We start from the raw sequence: 17,453 nt of genomic DNA on the forward strand, positions 1-17,453 counted from the left end.
CATCACCACATTACACTAACTTGTATTGGTAGAATAAATAGTAAGTTATAGTTGATAACTTTAAAAAATTATGTTCTAGTATTCTATTTCTTCAGATTTTAAGATTTTACTCAGGCTATACACACATATATAGGTTGAATAATATAATACATAATATATGTATATACAAACACATACACACATTGTTTTTTCAAAAGTAATATCAGCCTAGAATTCTCTCATTTGATATTTTTCTTCTCAATTTTTAGAATAAAAACATATCTGCCTTATACCATGACATGGGCAGCATAACTTCTTTTTCTGTATTTAAAAATGATTTGAAGCAAAAGAAGATGTAGTCTAAGAAAGTTTGAAATAAGTTTTACTGACTCCATCAGCTCCAGTTTATTTAAGCATTTGTCTAAAAAATGTAACTTCCCATCATTGGAGTAGTATATGCATTCTCTGTTTCTTGTAGTACTGATTTTTAGTCTTTGTGTTTTAGTAGAAATGTATTCTTTTTTAATAAATGGTTACCAAATTTATTTGAAAATACTCAAGAGGATTTAATTTTTCCTGTCATTCTAATTCAAACATGTAGTTTAATATATTTTTTGAGCACTTACTGTGTGCCAAGCACTGATTTAGACACTAGGGATGAAGCAGTAAAAAAATAATATATATATATATATATATATATATATATATATATATACACACACACACACACACACACACACAAATTCTCTATTGTCATTTATAGAGCTTACAGTCTAGTAAGAGTAAGATGAGACAGACCTAAAGGTGGTAATTGAATAAATATAAATTGTGTTGACTGCAATGAAGGAAATAAATAAAAATGGTACAATAAAGAGTACTTGGTCATGTAGGTAGGGTAGTCTACTTTCTGTTAGGTTATCAGGGAAGGCCTGTCTGAACAGCTGATATTTAAGCTGAACTAGCCAAGGAAAGGGCTAGCAGAGGAGCATTCTAAGCAGGAGAAACAACAGAGTGAAGACCCTGAGATGGTAGAGAGCCTGGTATACCTATGGCTTGTGTTTGTCTTCTTTTTAATTAATTGATGTAATCTTTTATTTGCCAGATATATTATTTTCCCCCCTTATACCCAATCACTGGCTTTATTTATTAACCCCCCCTTTTTTAATTCCTGTATTTTGCTTCTGTCTCATCTAAGTTTTCTTTTCTCTTTTGGCTTATAATACTTGATTCTCTTCCTTTTTCCTAAGAAATCAGATTTTTTTTTTCTTTACTGAGCAACAACAGGACTCATGTAACCCATTGGATCTCCCTATTTGTATCAATTGCTAGGAAACCCTGAACTACATTTGTGACCATTCTCTAGGAAATGGAAAGACATTCTAGCATGCATTTTTGTACTAAACTCACTGCTAGTTTAATCTGAATTGTACTTCCCGTATTTTTTCTTTGACATGATTTTCCTTAGTTTCCCTTAGTTTTGGGGAGAAAAGGACTTTGATTATCACAGTTTATTATGTTATTTTAAATGATAGAACTTTAGAAATGATTACAAAATTTTATTACCTTTTACATTAGATCTATCTGTAGCCATATCTGTTCCTCCTTGAAACAAGATGGGACACCATGTGAACAGTTGTCTTATAAGTACTTTAAGTGAGGCTTTTTTTTAATTTAAAAAATTGTGGTATAATTTACATATGGTAAAATTTGCCCTGTTTACTAGCGTATACTTCTGTAAGTTTTGACAAGTGCAATCCAACAAAATTAAGAGATGAAACAATTCCACTGCCCTCTTCTCCAATTCCCCCCCATACCTTTTTGTATTTAATCCCTCCTCCCAGCCTCTGACATATCTGTTTTCCATCTCTATTATTTTCCCTTTTCCAGAATGCCACATAAATGGAATCATACAGCGTGTATTCTTTTGCAATGGCTCCTTTCACTTATCATAATGGATTTGACATTCATCCATGTTGTTACATATCTATGGCTCTTGCCTTTTAATTCCTAATTAAGCTCTGAGATTCCAATATACGATGTAATGCACCACAATTTATTTATGCAGTACTTGATAGGACGATTGGGTTTTTTTCCCAGATTTTGATGCTTAACAAAAAAAAATCCTGTATACATACTCACTTGTGTCTTTTTGCGTGAGCATAGGTTTCATTTCATTTAAACACCTAGGAGCATAATCACTGGTTCATATAGTAAATGTGCATTTTTATGAGAAGGTGCCTACTTTCCGGAGTGGTTAAATCATTTTACCTTCCTTCCTAGTTGTGGATTTAATTCACTACATTTCTCTTTTTCAAGTGCTGCACATACTTTTACTGCTTTTTGGCCAACACTTGTTATAAGGTATTTAGAACAAAGAGAAGATACATTGTGTAATATTTAAAATTAGCAATAATTTAAAAGCAAAACCTAAAAGCATGTCACAGGTAGTATTTTCATTTTGATTTCATAAAATGTCAAATCCATTAATTGATTTTGCTTTACTCTTACAATTTTCATTTCTTTTTAAGCTCATCTTGCTTTTAATAAGTAATGAGGTCTAAGAGAGCTCTATTTTGTATGGAGTTTTGTCTTTTAGCAAGTAAAGTTATATTGAGAATGAATTAAAAATGGGATACTAAAGAGTGGAATAGCATATTGAAAGCCTTTTGTTTTTGTGTAACTTTAAATGTACATTTATTTATTTATTGAACAAGCATTTACTGGGTATTATGTGCAAGTAACGGTGTTATGTGTCATGGGCAGTACAAAGATGTATGAGATAGAGTCCCTGATACCAAGCAAACCCCCATGGGATCACTTTCTTAATCTCTTTCCCAGATTCAGCTTTCTCATTTGATATATAAAAGGTTGTATTATGTGTGCAGTTGCTACTATCTTTGAAATGTAACAATCCCAGATTCAAACCCTGGCTCTGCTACTTACTAGATGTCTGACCTTGAGTGCAAGTTGCTTAATGTTTCTAAGCATCGCTTTCTTCATCTAAAAAATTGATAATACTTTTTTTACATTTCCTATGAGGATTAAAATTTAAATGCAATAATGTATTTAATGTGGTGGCAGGGTAATGGACACATAGTAAATACTCAAAATTGGTGTCCTTGAAAAATTATTTCTATGACATTTACAATTTATATTCTAGTAGTGAAGATAAAATGTATATCACTGTAGTTTAGTTGCCCTGTATAACTATGAAATGGTTCTTTTGTTGCAAAACACAATCTGTATCAAAGGTAATTATTTGATTAAACAAGTTATAGTCATTTTTCCATTGTTGAGTATTCTTATTTTCGACACAGCATGGGTTATATACTAGTGCCAGTTGAGCAGCAAATTTCCAGAGATCATTCATTTCCTTAAAAAATTATGTACAGTTGGATTTTGGCAACTGAGAGGCAAGTTCTAGCTAACTCACTGACAAAGAAGCAATTTACAGATTTTCAAGTTTTAAATGAAAAAATCCCTATTGAAATCGTTGAAGAAGGGCCAAATATGCAGTGTGTCAGAAGCATAGAAGTGTGAGCTCTCAAAATATGCATGCTTTGACCTTTTTCTGTTTGTTTTAGCTTTACAGCTCTGCAACCTATTAGAAGATGGAGGACTGCGGACATTTTGGTAAGTTGAAATGGGCTTTCATTTCAAAATGCTCTGATCCAAGACTGGTTTCCTTTTTGGATATGGTTTAATGCCTGTTAGTGCAAGGAAGAAGTCGTTGGCTTGGACAGATCTGTGGCCTGGCGCTGAAGAACTGTAGAGCTGTGGAGCCATGCCCCAAAGAGATGTGCAGGACCAAGTCGTTGGTAGCTGTGAACAAGTAGAAATATTTCATGCCAGGGAGAAATCCTCAACATTTTATGCCTTCTCATTCCAGGGCTTCAGAGTTTCTTTTCTTTCTAATTTTAATTAATTCCTTAACTACATTCTTCTTTTTAAAAATTAAAATATTATATATGAGACCAAAGTCTGCTTTAATCAGTAGTCCCAACTCCAGTCTATTCTTTCTTCTTGGATTAACTACTTTCACAAGTTTGATTTTTACCCTTTCAAATTTCTTCCAGGCTTTTCCATACTTACATACGTATCTTCTTTTGGGCTATGTGTGCTTGTGCGTAGGTGCCTGTGCATGCTCATGTGCACTGTCACATAATTGATACTATTCTGTACAAAGTATCTTGCAACTGTTTTTTTCCTTTGCTCAACAAAGTGTCTCAGGTGGGTATTTATGTTGTTGCATGTGTACCTAGCTCATCCCTTTTACTAGCTTCGCGTTGTTCTATAATATGAACTCCTCATAGTTTATTTAGCAGTTCTCTTATTCATGGGACTTTAGGTTGTTTCAGATTGTCACTAGTAGAATCAACAATTTTTGTAGATGGCTTTGTGTGTATAGATGCAAGTATTTTCTGTAGGGGAAATGCAGAGGTTTGAAGTTACTATGTCTTTGAGTACAAGCAATCTCAATAACTATGTATTATCAAATTGCCCTCCAAAGCTCTTTGTGGCATTTTCTGTACATCTTGCCCAAATCTGAACAAAATCAGACTGTTAAAAATTGAAGCATAGTTGATTTACAATATTGTGTTACTTTCAGGTGTGCAGCATACTGATTTAGTATTTTTGCAGGTTATAGTCCATTATAGGTTATTACAAGATAACAGCTATAATTCTCTGTACTGTATAGCAAATTCTTGTTGCTTATCTGTTTTATATATAGTAGTTTGTATCTGTTAATTGCATACCACTAATTTGTCCCTTCTCCCTCCTGCTCCCCTTTGGTAACTACAAGTTTATTTTCTATATCTGTGAGTCTGTTTTGCATATTGGTGTTATTTTTGAGATTTCACATATAAGTGATATCCTACAGCATTTGTCTTTGTCTGACTTATTTCGCCAAGCATAAGATTCTCTAGGTCCATCCTTGTTGCTGCAAATGGCAGTATTTCATATTTTTTATGGCTGAGTAAGATTCTGTTGTATATATACACACATCACATCTTAATCCAGTTATCTGTTGATGGGCATTTGGGTTGCTTTCATAGCTTGCCACCATGAACATTGAGGTATATGTATCTATTCTAATTAGTGTTTTCGTTCTTTTTCTGGATACATACCCAGGAGTGGAGTTGCTGGATCATATGGTAGTAATACTTTTAGTTTTTTGAGGAATCTCCATAGTGTTTTGGATAGTGGCTGCACCAACTTAGATTCCCACCAACAGTGTACAAGTGTTCCCTTTTCTCCACATTCTCGCTAACATTTGTTATTTGTATACTTTTTGATGATAGCCATTCTGATAGGTGTGAAGTAATATCAGTGTTGTTTGGATTTGCATTTCTCTAATAATTAACAGTGTTGAACATCCTTTCATGTTCCTGTTAGCCATCTGTATGTCTTGTTTGGAAGAATGTCTATTCAGATCTTCTGCCCATTTTTTGATTGAATTGTTTATTCTTTTGATACTGAGTTGTATGAGCTGTTTGTATTTTTTAGATATTAACCCCTTGTTAGTTACATTGTTTGCAAATCTTTTCTCCCATTCCATAGGTTGTCTTTTTGTTTTGTCGATGGGTATCCTTTGCTATGCAAAACTTTTTAATTAGGTCCCATTTGTTTAACAAAATCAGACTTCTAAATTTTTGCAAATAATGTTTGAAAAGTAGTAGCTTGTATTTCTGATTTGCATTTCCTTGATAACTAAAGGGTTAATTATTTCTTCGTATCTTTATTGGCCATTTGTATTTCTGTTCCTGTAAATTGCCTGTGTAAATTATTTGCCTTTTTTTCTACTGAGTTGTCTTTTATAGTATGGATTTGTAGGAGTCTTTTGATTATTCCTATTTGGTTAAATGCATTGCAATATCTTCTCCCAGTCTGTTACTTGCTTTTAACTTTGGTTTGGTAATTTTTTTGTATACCTTTTTTTTTATTTTGGTATAATCAGATTTATCACTTTCTTTCATTTATGAATTTTGGTTGTGTGAATTGTTTTAAAAGGATATCTTAAACATATATCTCAAGCTCCTAAAAAGGTTTTCTTCTAGTATTAATAGATTTTAAATTATTGATTTGTTTTTAACTTTTAAGAATTTAGTATATTTGGAGTATGTATGTGTGTATATGCATGTGTATGCAAGGTGTGTCTTATCTGAGGCAAGTGAGGTTAATTTTTTTCTTTCTTAAATTTTTGATATGTTGGGTTCCAGAGTACTCAAGATGGTCTTTTTGTTTGTTTGTTTGTTTTTTCTTCCTCTCCTCTAGCATCTTTCTCTCTCCTTAGACTTGGGTCCTCCATCCTTATATATAGATATAGATATTTATTTACTTATTTACTTTCTTACTTATTTAAAGGAATTGGCTCCTGGGGTTGTGGGGGATGGCAAGTCTAAAATTTGCAGAGCATGTTGGCAAGTTGGAAACTCAGACAGGCGTTGATTCTTTAGTCTTAAAGCAGAATTTCTTCTTTTCTGGGAGACTGAAGTTCTCACTATTAAGGCCTTCAACTGATTGGCTGAAACCCACCTACATTATCAGTGATAACCTCCTTTACTTAAAGTCAACTGACTGTAGATGTTAATTACATCTACAAAATACCTGCACAAGCTAAATTAGCAGAGTAGGTGAGGACCACAGTCTAACCAGGGTGACACAAAGTTAACCATTACAGGTAGTAAGGGGAAGAAATTGAATGTGAATCCTTTCATGATTGGCTTAAAGCCTCCATTTGTAACCATTGGGATTCTGTCTTAGTTTCCTGTATCTGAGTTTTTGTTTTGCAAATAGCTCTCTCTATATAATAGTAATGGATGAATCAATAAAATCAGCTGCCTAAATAACTGGATTTCTTGACTTTTTAAACCCCAGTCTCTCTGAGACTCAGCATATTTGCTATAAGGATTTACGCTGTTTCAACTGAGTGCCTGTTTGGCCTGATGATTAATTGAATATCCGGTGATAGGATTACTTTCCACTACCCTACATATCCTTTCTCATAAAAATACCTCGTTTTGGATCTCCTCATGCCTGTATGTCAAATTAGTATAACCTGATAGTGTTTCATTGTTCAGATACTTAGCTTTTCATGCCCCTAAATTCTAGGACCACGGCTCTCCTGTCCTCTTCTAATCCAAACCACAGTTCAGGACCTTTCGGGTATCATGGTAGAAATCAGTGATCATGGTTCAGAATTAGTATTCACAAGCAAGAGATTGGGCTGAATCTATACTGACCTCAGGGCATTTCCTGGAATTTGGCTTGTTGCTGCTGATGTTTTTAATAAACCTCTGACACAAGCTTATTTTGTGATAATAATCATTCTACTAAAATGTGAACACAGTGGGGAAAAACAGTTTAATTGAAAGGACTGTTAGTTGGATTCCAATTAATTGAAATTTTATGGTATTTGTTTATGATAATGTAACAGTTATCCTGGCACTATCTTATTTAATATCTGTTGAAAACATTGTTGAGAAGTGAATTAAAATAAATGACAAGGAAGCCCATTGCCAGTCATTAACTCTTATGAATTAGTGAGAATATAAACAAGCATGGTGGTAAATCAAAGTTCCTACTTTCTCAGGATGTAATTTATTTCAAGTAGAATCACTTTCTCTGCAGTATTTGGACATCAGAAAATATCCTGTGCTGAGGTCTAAGAAATCAGTGCTTGCTTTGGCTCTCCAGACTGTTGTTTCCTGCTAAGCGCCGTTAGACCACTGGATTTCTGCACGCTCATATTTAACAACTGGAAAGAAATGTATTCTTAAAAATGACAGAGAAAAATAAATCCCTCCCAGAGGGCAAGTTTGGAGTACTCAATTGTGAAAAGGGCTAGTCTCAGATAACTATAAGTTGTACCTAGCATTCTCATTATTGTTCTCAAGGGGGGCATTTCCTAGGTGCATTCCTGGAATAAGCCTGGCCCACAGGATCATTTCCTAGCTCTGAATTATTTCAGCTTGTATGTTGCTTTGAAACATTCACGAGTTGGACGAACTTGATTTGTAACTCAGTCATTCAGGTATGCCTACTGTGTGTCCACATAGCACCTATGATGTGGCACACACTGTTCTAAGCAATTGAGGAAAAACCTATATGAGTGTAATCTTAGAGTCTTATCCCTGCTTCAGCTAGCCCCACACAGGATCAAGCTTACCTTGGTCTTCTTTCTGATGTTGTTGCTTCAGCTTCAGTATTTTTGATGTACTGAGTTCTGGATTTCCTCTACTTGGTTCCTGAAGACCTGCCTGATCCTGGGGTGTAGTGGACTCAGGGAGAGTAGCTTTCAGTCCTGATTCTGCCAGTTTTCCTAAAGAGTGTGCATTATTTCCTTTCATCCACCTCCCTACAGTTCACAGAGTCAGAGTTTTATAGAAACCTGTATGTAAGAAGGTAGGGGATGGTAAAATCTTGGGCCCTATAAACAGTTAAATCTTGACTGTCACTTTACTGGATGTATGACCTTGGGCAAGTTACTTAATCTTTCTGAACATTAGTTTCCTCATCAGTAAAATGAGAATAACATCAATCACATCAGAGGGGAGTTATGACGAAGTTTAATAATGTTATTTTGCAAGTAGGATGCCTAGCATATAATGCTCCACTTATTATGTTACTGCATGTACCCCAGAAGACAATAATGATTTTAAGGCCTGACATATTCAAACAGCACAGAGTACTAAATAAGCTACTCAGTGCAGCCAGCCTCTCTTCTGCTTGTTTCTCCTTGTTAGCCTCAGTTTCTGGATTTTTCTAGGCCTCACATCTCTTTATCTTAGTAATGAGGCATCTGGCATTAGCTTTGGTATCTTTATTTTTCTGTGGCCTATGTTAATGCAAAATGCTGCAAGGGCTGAATTGTTAAGTTAAATCGCATCCCAGCAGAAGCTTAGTGGCCAGGATGTCTTTTAGGATATGTGGTCCTTGGAATATGAGGAATTTTATTGAGATGTAGGAGAGGGAAGTAGGGATGAGGGTAGCTTGCTTTCTTTCTTTTCAACATTTTTTATTGAATTATAGTCATTTTATAATCACTGTCAAATTCCAGTGTAGAGCACAATTTTTCAGTTATACATGAACATACATTCATTATCACATTCTCTTCTGCTGTGAGCCATCACAAGATCCTGTATATATTTCCCTGCGATACACAGTACAATCTTGTTTATCTTGTTTATCTATTCTACATTTTGAAATCCCAGTCCCTTCCCATCCCCGCTTCCCCTGATGAGGGTAGCTTTCTGATTTAAGTTTTCTAGAGGCCTTTAGGGTAGTCCCTGCTTAGGTAGAAAACTGACTTTGCTTGATTAGGCAATTCTAGTTGATCCCACATTTCTACCAGTCATGTTTTAAAATCATGGGATACAGAGGAAAGAGAACAATAAAAGAAATTAGGAGAATTGAAGTCTCATTCTTTATTTGCCACTGCTAGTTATATGATCTTTGGTTGGACATTGAGGTATAACTGGGGGATATTTGGGTTAAAGAAGAGGAAGATTCAGTATGGACATGATAGCTGTCCTCCACCGTTTAACTTCTACTAAGTGACCTTGAAGATACAAGAGCTAAGACCAGTGGATAGAAGCTATAGTAAATATAGACTTTGACTTAATATGAGAAAGATGTATTCAAAAAGGAAATAAATGTTCCCCTCAATGAGCTTCCCATAAGTGAGAGTTTTCAAGCACTTGGAAGGAAATCAAACATCTGTGGAGGGTTAGGTAACAAGACCCTTAAGGCTCTTTCTAGTTACAAGATTATATATTTTAGTCACTTTACTTCTGTGGACCTCAGTTACTCCATCTAAAACGAGTAATGTGGCTCATATGATTGTGTGGTTGCTTCCGATGTTTAACTGTCTACAGCTTGTCTAATGTGCAACATGTGGAGAAGTTCAAACTAGGTTCCTTTTTTGTGGCTCTCATCTGAACCTTGCTTTTGTGGGTTGTGAGACAAATTAGTAGACAAATATGGTAGAAGAGGCCCCAGTAGTCTGTACCTGGTAGCTTCCTGTGTCTAACCAACCCTTTAGCACCTTAAGTCTATAGTAACATATTTTTAGCTTATTATCTTTTTTTTCCTGTGGTAATTCGTGAGTTTTGACAGTCATAGGGAGAAGCTAAGTGTTTTATTTCTGCTATGGTGATTTGTACATGCCAGTGCTATAGAGAAATTCAGAGCAGTGTGTTACTTCAGTTTCCTGTATTTTCCCTTGAAGGAAATTATTATTTGTCAGGTCTGCTCATTATAGCCAAGTATTTAGCTGTATGGGAATTTTATCAAAGGGGAAAATAAGCTGTGACATTCACAGTCTGTAAGACCCACACGTGAACAATGGCCTCTTTGTCGTGATCCGGCATGTAGAAGGAAACGTTTTGAAGAAAGGAAAGAAAGGAGGGAGTTTTCTGATAACTAGCACTATTTCTATTGTTCATCTTCAGGGACTGCATTACAGATGAAGACAGGCTGCTTAATTTGGGGGGTCCAGTTAAAAATGAGAATGTGGGGCCTCTTGTTCAAAATGCAAGAAATAAGTGCCATTAAAAAGTACTAAAATATGAAGCTTTTCCGTTTCTTTCTTCCTTGATGTCTGTTTGTCTCTCTCCTTATCTTTAACTCTCTATATCTCTTTCTCCTTCATTATGGTATTTTTATTTATTATATTTAATATCATTCAAAGTAAAGAAAAATTAAAATTTTAAATTATTAGTATGGATTTTACCATTTATCTTTATCTTGTACAATGTCAGTTTTAAATGAAAATAGAACTTTTAACTTGTATGCAGAATCATCAAATTATACAACTCATATTTTATAGCTCATGCAGGCATATGTATTTCACTCTTACCAAAACAGTGACCTTGTACACAGAACTAAGACAACTGTTTTGTAAAATTATTTTTAATTCATTGAGGTAATAATTGGCTTATAACATTATGTTTCATGTGTACATTATATTTCTACTTCTGTATACACTACAGAGTGCTCACCACCAAAAGTTCAGTTTCCATCTGTCACCATACTACTGACCCCAGTTACCCATTTTGCCCTCCCCCTGACCCTTTGCCCTCTGGTAACCACTACTCTCTGTTCTCTGTATCTACATGTAACTCAGCTGTTTTTATTTCATTTTTGATATGTGTACATTCTATCATGCCTGTATAGCTTTGGCTTACTGATGAGTAAGGAAGAACTGAAAGAAGAGAAACTATGTGTTGTGCCCTAGCTTTCCCTGTCTTTTTGTATGATCATCTCCAACATAAATGATTGGTTAATACAGGGAAGTAGCACAAACAAGAATATGATAGGATTTCTTGGTTGGTTGTGACTTTTACAATGCCATTGTCTTCATTCTGCATTCAGAGTGGAAACCATTGTCTTGGATTGGAACAACAGTTTCTTTTTGCCTGTTTTTTAACTTTATTTCAATGGAATCATTTCATGTGGACTCTTTGGCTTCTTTCACTTAATATTATGTTTATGAGAGCCATCCATATTTTTGTGTGTATTTGTAGTTCATTCTTCTAGCTATTTAGCATTCCATTATGTTGAATATGCTACAGTTTATCCATTCTACTCTTGATGGGCATTTGGAGAGTCTCCAGATTTTAGAGATGTGAGACAATGAGCATGGGGACATGTGTTAGGTTTCTATAGCAATTCAGGTATGATACTGTAAGGGCCTTGAAAGTATAGTATTAACACAAGGAATACCAAGGCAAACATAGATCTTATTCAGTCAGTACCTCCAACTTCACAGACGTTTCTGGGATAAGGTTAGTATTGTGATTTTAAGCTGGAACTGGTGATTCAAAGGAAAGCTGGCAGCATGTTGTGCGCACATTGCAGAATATGAACCACACCTAACAGCGCTAATGAATACACAAGCTCTCTGCTCCTCCATTTTAACAGGGTAGATACTGGAGGATAAATGAAGAAGGGCGTGAGCAGTACCCCTGGGATCCTTAGCAGTGTAACCGGGGACCATTAGAGAATACGGGAGAAGGTCAACAAGGTTAAGCTCTTGATATTTGGTACTTTTTTAGAATGTGGAATTTTTCTTAATTTCTTTTGTGCTTTCCAGAAGCACCTCTTTTTTTCCTAGGATTTTTACTAATTTTTACTAATAATGACACTGTGGCACATGACACCTCTAGCTAGAAATAGGAAAATTTCCACCTTGACTAGTTAATAGCACTTTACTCTTTATATTTCTTCTTCTTGGTAACATGCAGAGCTGGAGCCTGACTTCCTTCTGCCACCATCAGTTTACCCAGGAGACAGACCAATTGGCAGGAGAAAGCATACATTTGGTTATCTCACCTGCCATTTGATCATTATACAGGTCAAGAAGAGATGAGTTTTTTCCACCAATTAATGCACACTAATTGCACCCTTTCCTTTGTCTTAATACCTTTTCTTCTTTTGTACCTGTTGAACCAAAACTCAAGGTCATCTTATGTGTAAAGCTTTCCATGATCCTTTCATTCAAATAAATCAGTCTCTACTCTTCTATTTCTTAGTGCTTTTAAAAGCTAAATCTATTATACAATTCATCACGTTGTATTAGGGTTATGCAGTTCAGATCCTAGCCTTGAGTTGTGTTTACCAAACCATTCAGAAAAGTTTTGGCCCATTGGAGATCTATTTGTATGTAAGATTAAGAGCTCATGGGAAATAGCTTATCACAGAGGTAAAAAGAATGAAGTCAATAAAGTGAGTTCCTCAACCCTGGGAACCTAAGGGGTGATTTCTGGGGATAGCAGGTTATTACTTAGTTATTGTTTTTATTGCATGCCGGAAATAAGTGTGACTAGAATTTTGAAGAGCTGTTTCTTTTCTTTTAGTAAATAAATGAGGTCTTGAGAGTTTAAAATATCAACAGTATTGGTAGCAGTAGTGGATTTAATGTATCTTTGCATGGGCATAGGTATCCACGGAAGAGACATTAGTGCCACACCCTTGGCACGGAATTTAGTGCAGCTGACTGAAATCTTTGGTGGGCATCAATCATGTGACTGCCACTTTTGCCTTTGGCAGCAATCAGGCATTGCCTTTGCTAGCTGAGCAGTTCTGGAGAAAAATGTCAGATGCCACGTGGTAGTTGAGAATACCAGGTCTCAGAGTCAGTTTACATACCCACTAAGGGTCCAAAACTCTTTGAGGGGAATTTTGGGGAAAGGTGGGACCAATCTGGAGTTCTGCAGAATAAACGAGAGAGTCAAAGAAATATAGGAGATGATAAAGGTGAGTTTTAACTGTTTTTTTTTTTTTCACTCATATATCTCCCTCATTGGGCTGGGAGTTGTTTATGATAGGGACCATGTAGATAGGTTATATTATTTTCTTTTTTTTAACATTTTTTACTGATTCATAATCATTTTACAATGTGGTGTCAAATTCCAGTGTAGAGCACAATTTTTCAGTTATACGTGAACATATATATATTCATTGTCACATTGTTTTTCTCTGTGAGCTACTACAAGATCTTGTATATATTTCCCTGTGCTATACAGTATAATCTTGTTTATCTATTCTACAATTTTGAAATCCCGTCTATCCCTTCCCACCTTCTGCCCCCTTGGCAACCACAAGTTTGTATTCTATGTCTGTGAGTCTGTTTCTGCTTTGTATTTATGCTTTGTTTGTTTGTTTTTGTTTTTGTTTTTGTTTTTTTTTAGGTTCCACATATGAGCGATCTCATATGGTATTTTTCTTTCTCCTTCTGGCTTACTTCACTTAGAATGACATTCTCCAGGAGCATCCATGTTGCTGCAAATGGCTTTATATTGTCATTTTTATGGCTGAATAGTATTCCATTGTACAAATATACCACTTCTTCTTTATCCAGTCATTCGTTGATGGACATTTAGGCTATCTCCATGTCTTGGCTATTGGAAATAGTGCTGCTATGAACATTGGGGTGCAGGTGTCATCCTGAAGTAGGGTTCCTTCTGGATATATGCCCAGGAGCAGGATTCCTGGGTAATATGGTAAGTCTATTCCTAGTCTTTTGAGGAATCTCCATACTGTTTTCCACAGTGGCTGCACCAAACTGCATTCCCACCAGCAGTGTAGGAGGGTTCCCTTTTCTCCACAGCCTCTCCAGCATTTGTCCTTTGTGGATTTTTGAATGATGGCCATTCTGACTGGTGTGAGGTGATACCTCATTGTAGTTTTGATTTGCATTTCTCTGGTAATTAGTGATATTGAGTATTTTTTTAATGTGCCTATTGATCATTTGTATGTCTTCCTTGGAGAATTGCTTGTTTAGGTCTTCTGCCTATTTTTGGATTGGGTTATTTTTATTAAGTTGTTTCTTATTAAGTTGTATAAGCTGCTTATATATTCTGGTGATCAAGCCTTTGTCGGTTTCATTTGCAAAAATTTTCTCCCATTCCATAGGTTGTCTTTTTGTTTTGCTTATGGTTTCCTTTGCTGTACAGAAGCTTGTAAGTTTCATTAGGTCCCATTTGTTTATTCTTGCTTTTATTTCTGTTGCTTGGGTAGACTGCCCTAGGGGGACATTTTTGAGATGTATGTCAGATAATGTTTTGCCTATATTTTCTTCTAGGAGGTTTATTGTGTCTTGTCTTATGTTTAAGTCTTTGATCCATTTTGAGTTTATTTTTGTGTATGGTGTAAGGGAGTGTTCTAGCTTCATTGTTTTACATGCTGCTGTCCAGTTTTCCCAACACCATTTGCTGAAGAGACTGTCTTTATTCCATTGTATATTCTTGCCTCCTTTGTCGAAGATGAGTTGACCAAAAGTTTGTGGGTTCATTTCTGGGCTCTCTATTCTTTTCCATTGGTCTGTATTATATTATTTTCTCACAGTGCTTCCTTTCCTCTTTACCTGGTTGTGGCTCATTGTGGGCACAATATATTTTCCTATTTCACTGATTTTGGTCAGTGGAATATGAGTGGATATAACAGCTGGCCAATTCTAGACCAAGGCCTAAAGAGGCATCATATGTTTCCATACACCCCTCTTGACCTTCTGACTTGTGCCATGATGAGAATGTGACCCAAGTACTCATTCCTCCTTCAGCCTAGGTCCAGGGATGAAGATTGGAGCAGACCTCCACCTAACCCGGTCTAGAGTCCAGTCTAGCCTAGATGAGCCCAGCTGAGGTCAGCCTAACCGCAGGTATCCCACAGACCCATGAATGTGTACAGTTAACAGTACAGGCCACTGAGATTTTGAAATTATCTATAATACAGCATTATTACAGAAGAAACCTGACTAATACAGATCATATCTTGGAGTTTTTGTATTCATACCCCCTAGCCCAGTGCCTACCAATTAGCTGCTGAATGAGTGAAGGAAGGACTTTACGAAGGTTGCACTGATTATATTGCCTTACCTACCTCAGAGGTATATCAGTAGTTAGTACAAGGTACTTAGTGGGGTGTCAAATTCAGCCTTTATGGACTAGTTTTCTTCACTTAAAAATCTGAGGCAGATGTCTTCAATATATATGCCTTTCAATGGATAGAGGTCTAGCTGGAGGGAAAAGAAGTGACTTAATACACAGCCACATTACTACCAGAAAAAAACTGCACACATCTTATTGATGGTAGATCAGAAGGACTATCTCTGCATCTGAAGATAGCTCTGCATGAAACAAATGATCTTCCTAGTTTATCCTTTTTACTGTGTGCTTTTAGATTAGCTCTTCAAACACCAAGGGTTTGGAGTTTGGATACCTGAAGGGTCCCAGAGGAAATGGAAGTTGAGTGGTTTGGAATTGGTTAGAAGCAAAGACAGGCAGCAGAAGTGAAGAGGTAGTTTAAAAGGAGTGGAAACCTTGAAAAAAATTCAGGATGGAGGGGAAAGGAATTACACACAAGAATATGGGTACCCTTTGAGGATGCTGTTAGCAGGGTGATCTGGGGGTAGAAAGAGCGATGGGGCTTTGCAGTAAGTGTGATGCAGGCAAACAGATGGACTTGTTGCTGAGAAAAGGGAGGCCCTAGATGAAGATGGCAGATCAAACTAGCGTGGGTATCTTGAGTAAGTTGCCAATAAGTAATCTGGGCATTTTGTTTTTTGAGATTTTATAACCCAATGAACTAGTTTTTTGGGGGGGAAAACTCCATATTCCGATTTTAAAAAAATTCTGAGTAATAGTCCTTGCAAACAAAACAAAAAACCCTTTTGGAATTTGTCTTTCAATGCTACTCTAATCCTAGTGGGAGAAGTCCTGCTTTCCAAAGTTTAAGGAGGATTTGAAACTCAGACAACTACTGATTTTCTCTGGGATAAAGCTTAGAATTGAGACTGATTAGCTTTTTCATTACCTTGAAAATATACGCAGCATTTTATTTTCCTCTTGTGTCTTTGAGAGTAAGGAACAAGGGAAAAATTTTTTTTGCCTGAGTAATAGAAGATACTACCAGTCAGATTACTTGAGTGAGGAGGGAGATGGTGGCTGAAAAGCAGATTCTTCCCACCTTTTTTTTTTTTTCTCCTTACTCACAGGGTTTGAAACATGGTTATTTTTGCATGAAAAATAATTTAACTGGACTTAGTGATTGATCACAAGCAAAATGCTTATTAATGGGAGTTTGATCTTTGGCATTTCTAATCAATAATACTTGAAACATAAGAGAAGAGTCAGATGTTAGTTATCTTGGGCTTAGTTACTTCTTGAAAAGGCAGTTACCGCCACCTTGTTGTGAATGCCTTTTGATCAAAGGGTATGAAATCTTATGGCTCAGTGGTAAATACCTTCAAGTTGACAGCTGCAGTTTAAGTATCCTGGCACAGTAAGTGTTCCAGAATTTTTTGAACATTGTTTAAGAGGTAGGCAAATATCCAGGACTTTTTTTCCCGGTCAGTTCTGTTGTTTCAGTTTGAGAGAGACGTCAGTTGGCTTTGGTCAACAATTTCATTGATACTCTTGTTTAACAACTTCATACTGATGTGATGGTGTGACAAACCAGGGTCTGTTGATTTCTTTCATTTTTTTTTTCCCTCCTTTCTTTTCCTTCTCCTTTCTCCCTATCTTTGCTATCTTCCTTTTTTTTTTTTTTTCAGTTCTGGAGGTTCTATATACATATAGTTGAGTCTTCACTTTAGTTGTTCCCAAGCTTCTTACTGGTTAATACTCTAAACCCTACCTCTCTACTTGCATTCTGTTTGCTTATTTTAATTTCAGTTTTGATTCTGAAGATAATGCATTTCTTAAAATATAAAGCTGTTTTTATCAAATGCATATGTTCATATCTCTTATGAAACTGTAGGTGTTTGCCATCTTTAAATAGACCCAACACGTGAAAAGGCAGGTTTATAAAATTAATGAATAATTATTTTTGCAAAGTAAATACATATCACTGTAGAAAATAATTCATAGTAGCATAGAATCAAAAGTATCATAAAGTTTGAAAGGATCTTAAAAGTTACTGCCCTACATCCAATGACTGAATTGCCTTACTAAAGTCCTGATAAGTGTTAA

At 35.9% G+C, this 17,453-nt stretch overlaps 1 long non-coding RNA gene across 1 annotated transcript in view; it reads left to right on the forward strand.

Moving 5' to 3' along the window:
* The window catches only part of LOC140691876 (uncharacterized), a 457,385-nt gene that overhangs the window by 250,560 nt on the left and 189,372 nt on the right, over positions 1-17,453 (forward strand). Inside the window, exon 2 of the long non-coding RNA XR_012067505.1 lies at positions 3,564-3,612. This is a non-coding gene — a long non-coding RNA (uncharacterized lncRNA). The remainder of the gene's footprint in view (positions 1-3,563; positions 3,613-17,453) is intronic.

This window comes from Vicugna pacos, chromosome X (genome assembly GCF_048564905.1).
Source record: "Vicugna pacos chromosome X, VicPac4, whole genome shotgun sequence".
Classification (NCBI taxonomy): domain Eukaryota; kingdom Metazoa; phylum Chordata; class Mammalia; order Artiodactyla; family Camelidae; genus Vicugna; species Vicugna pacos.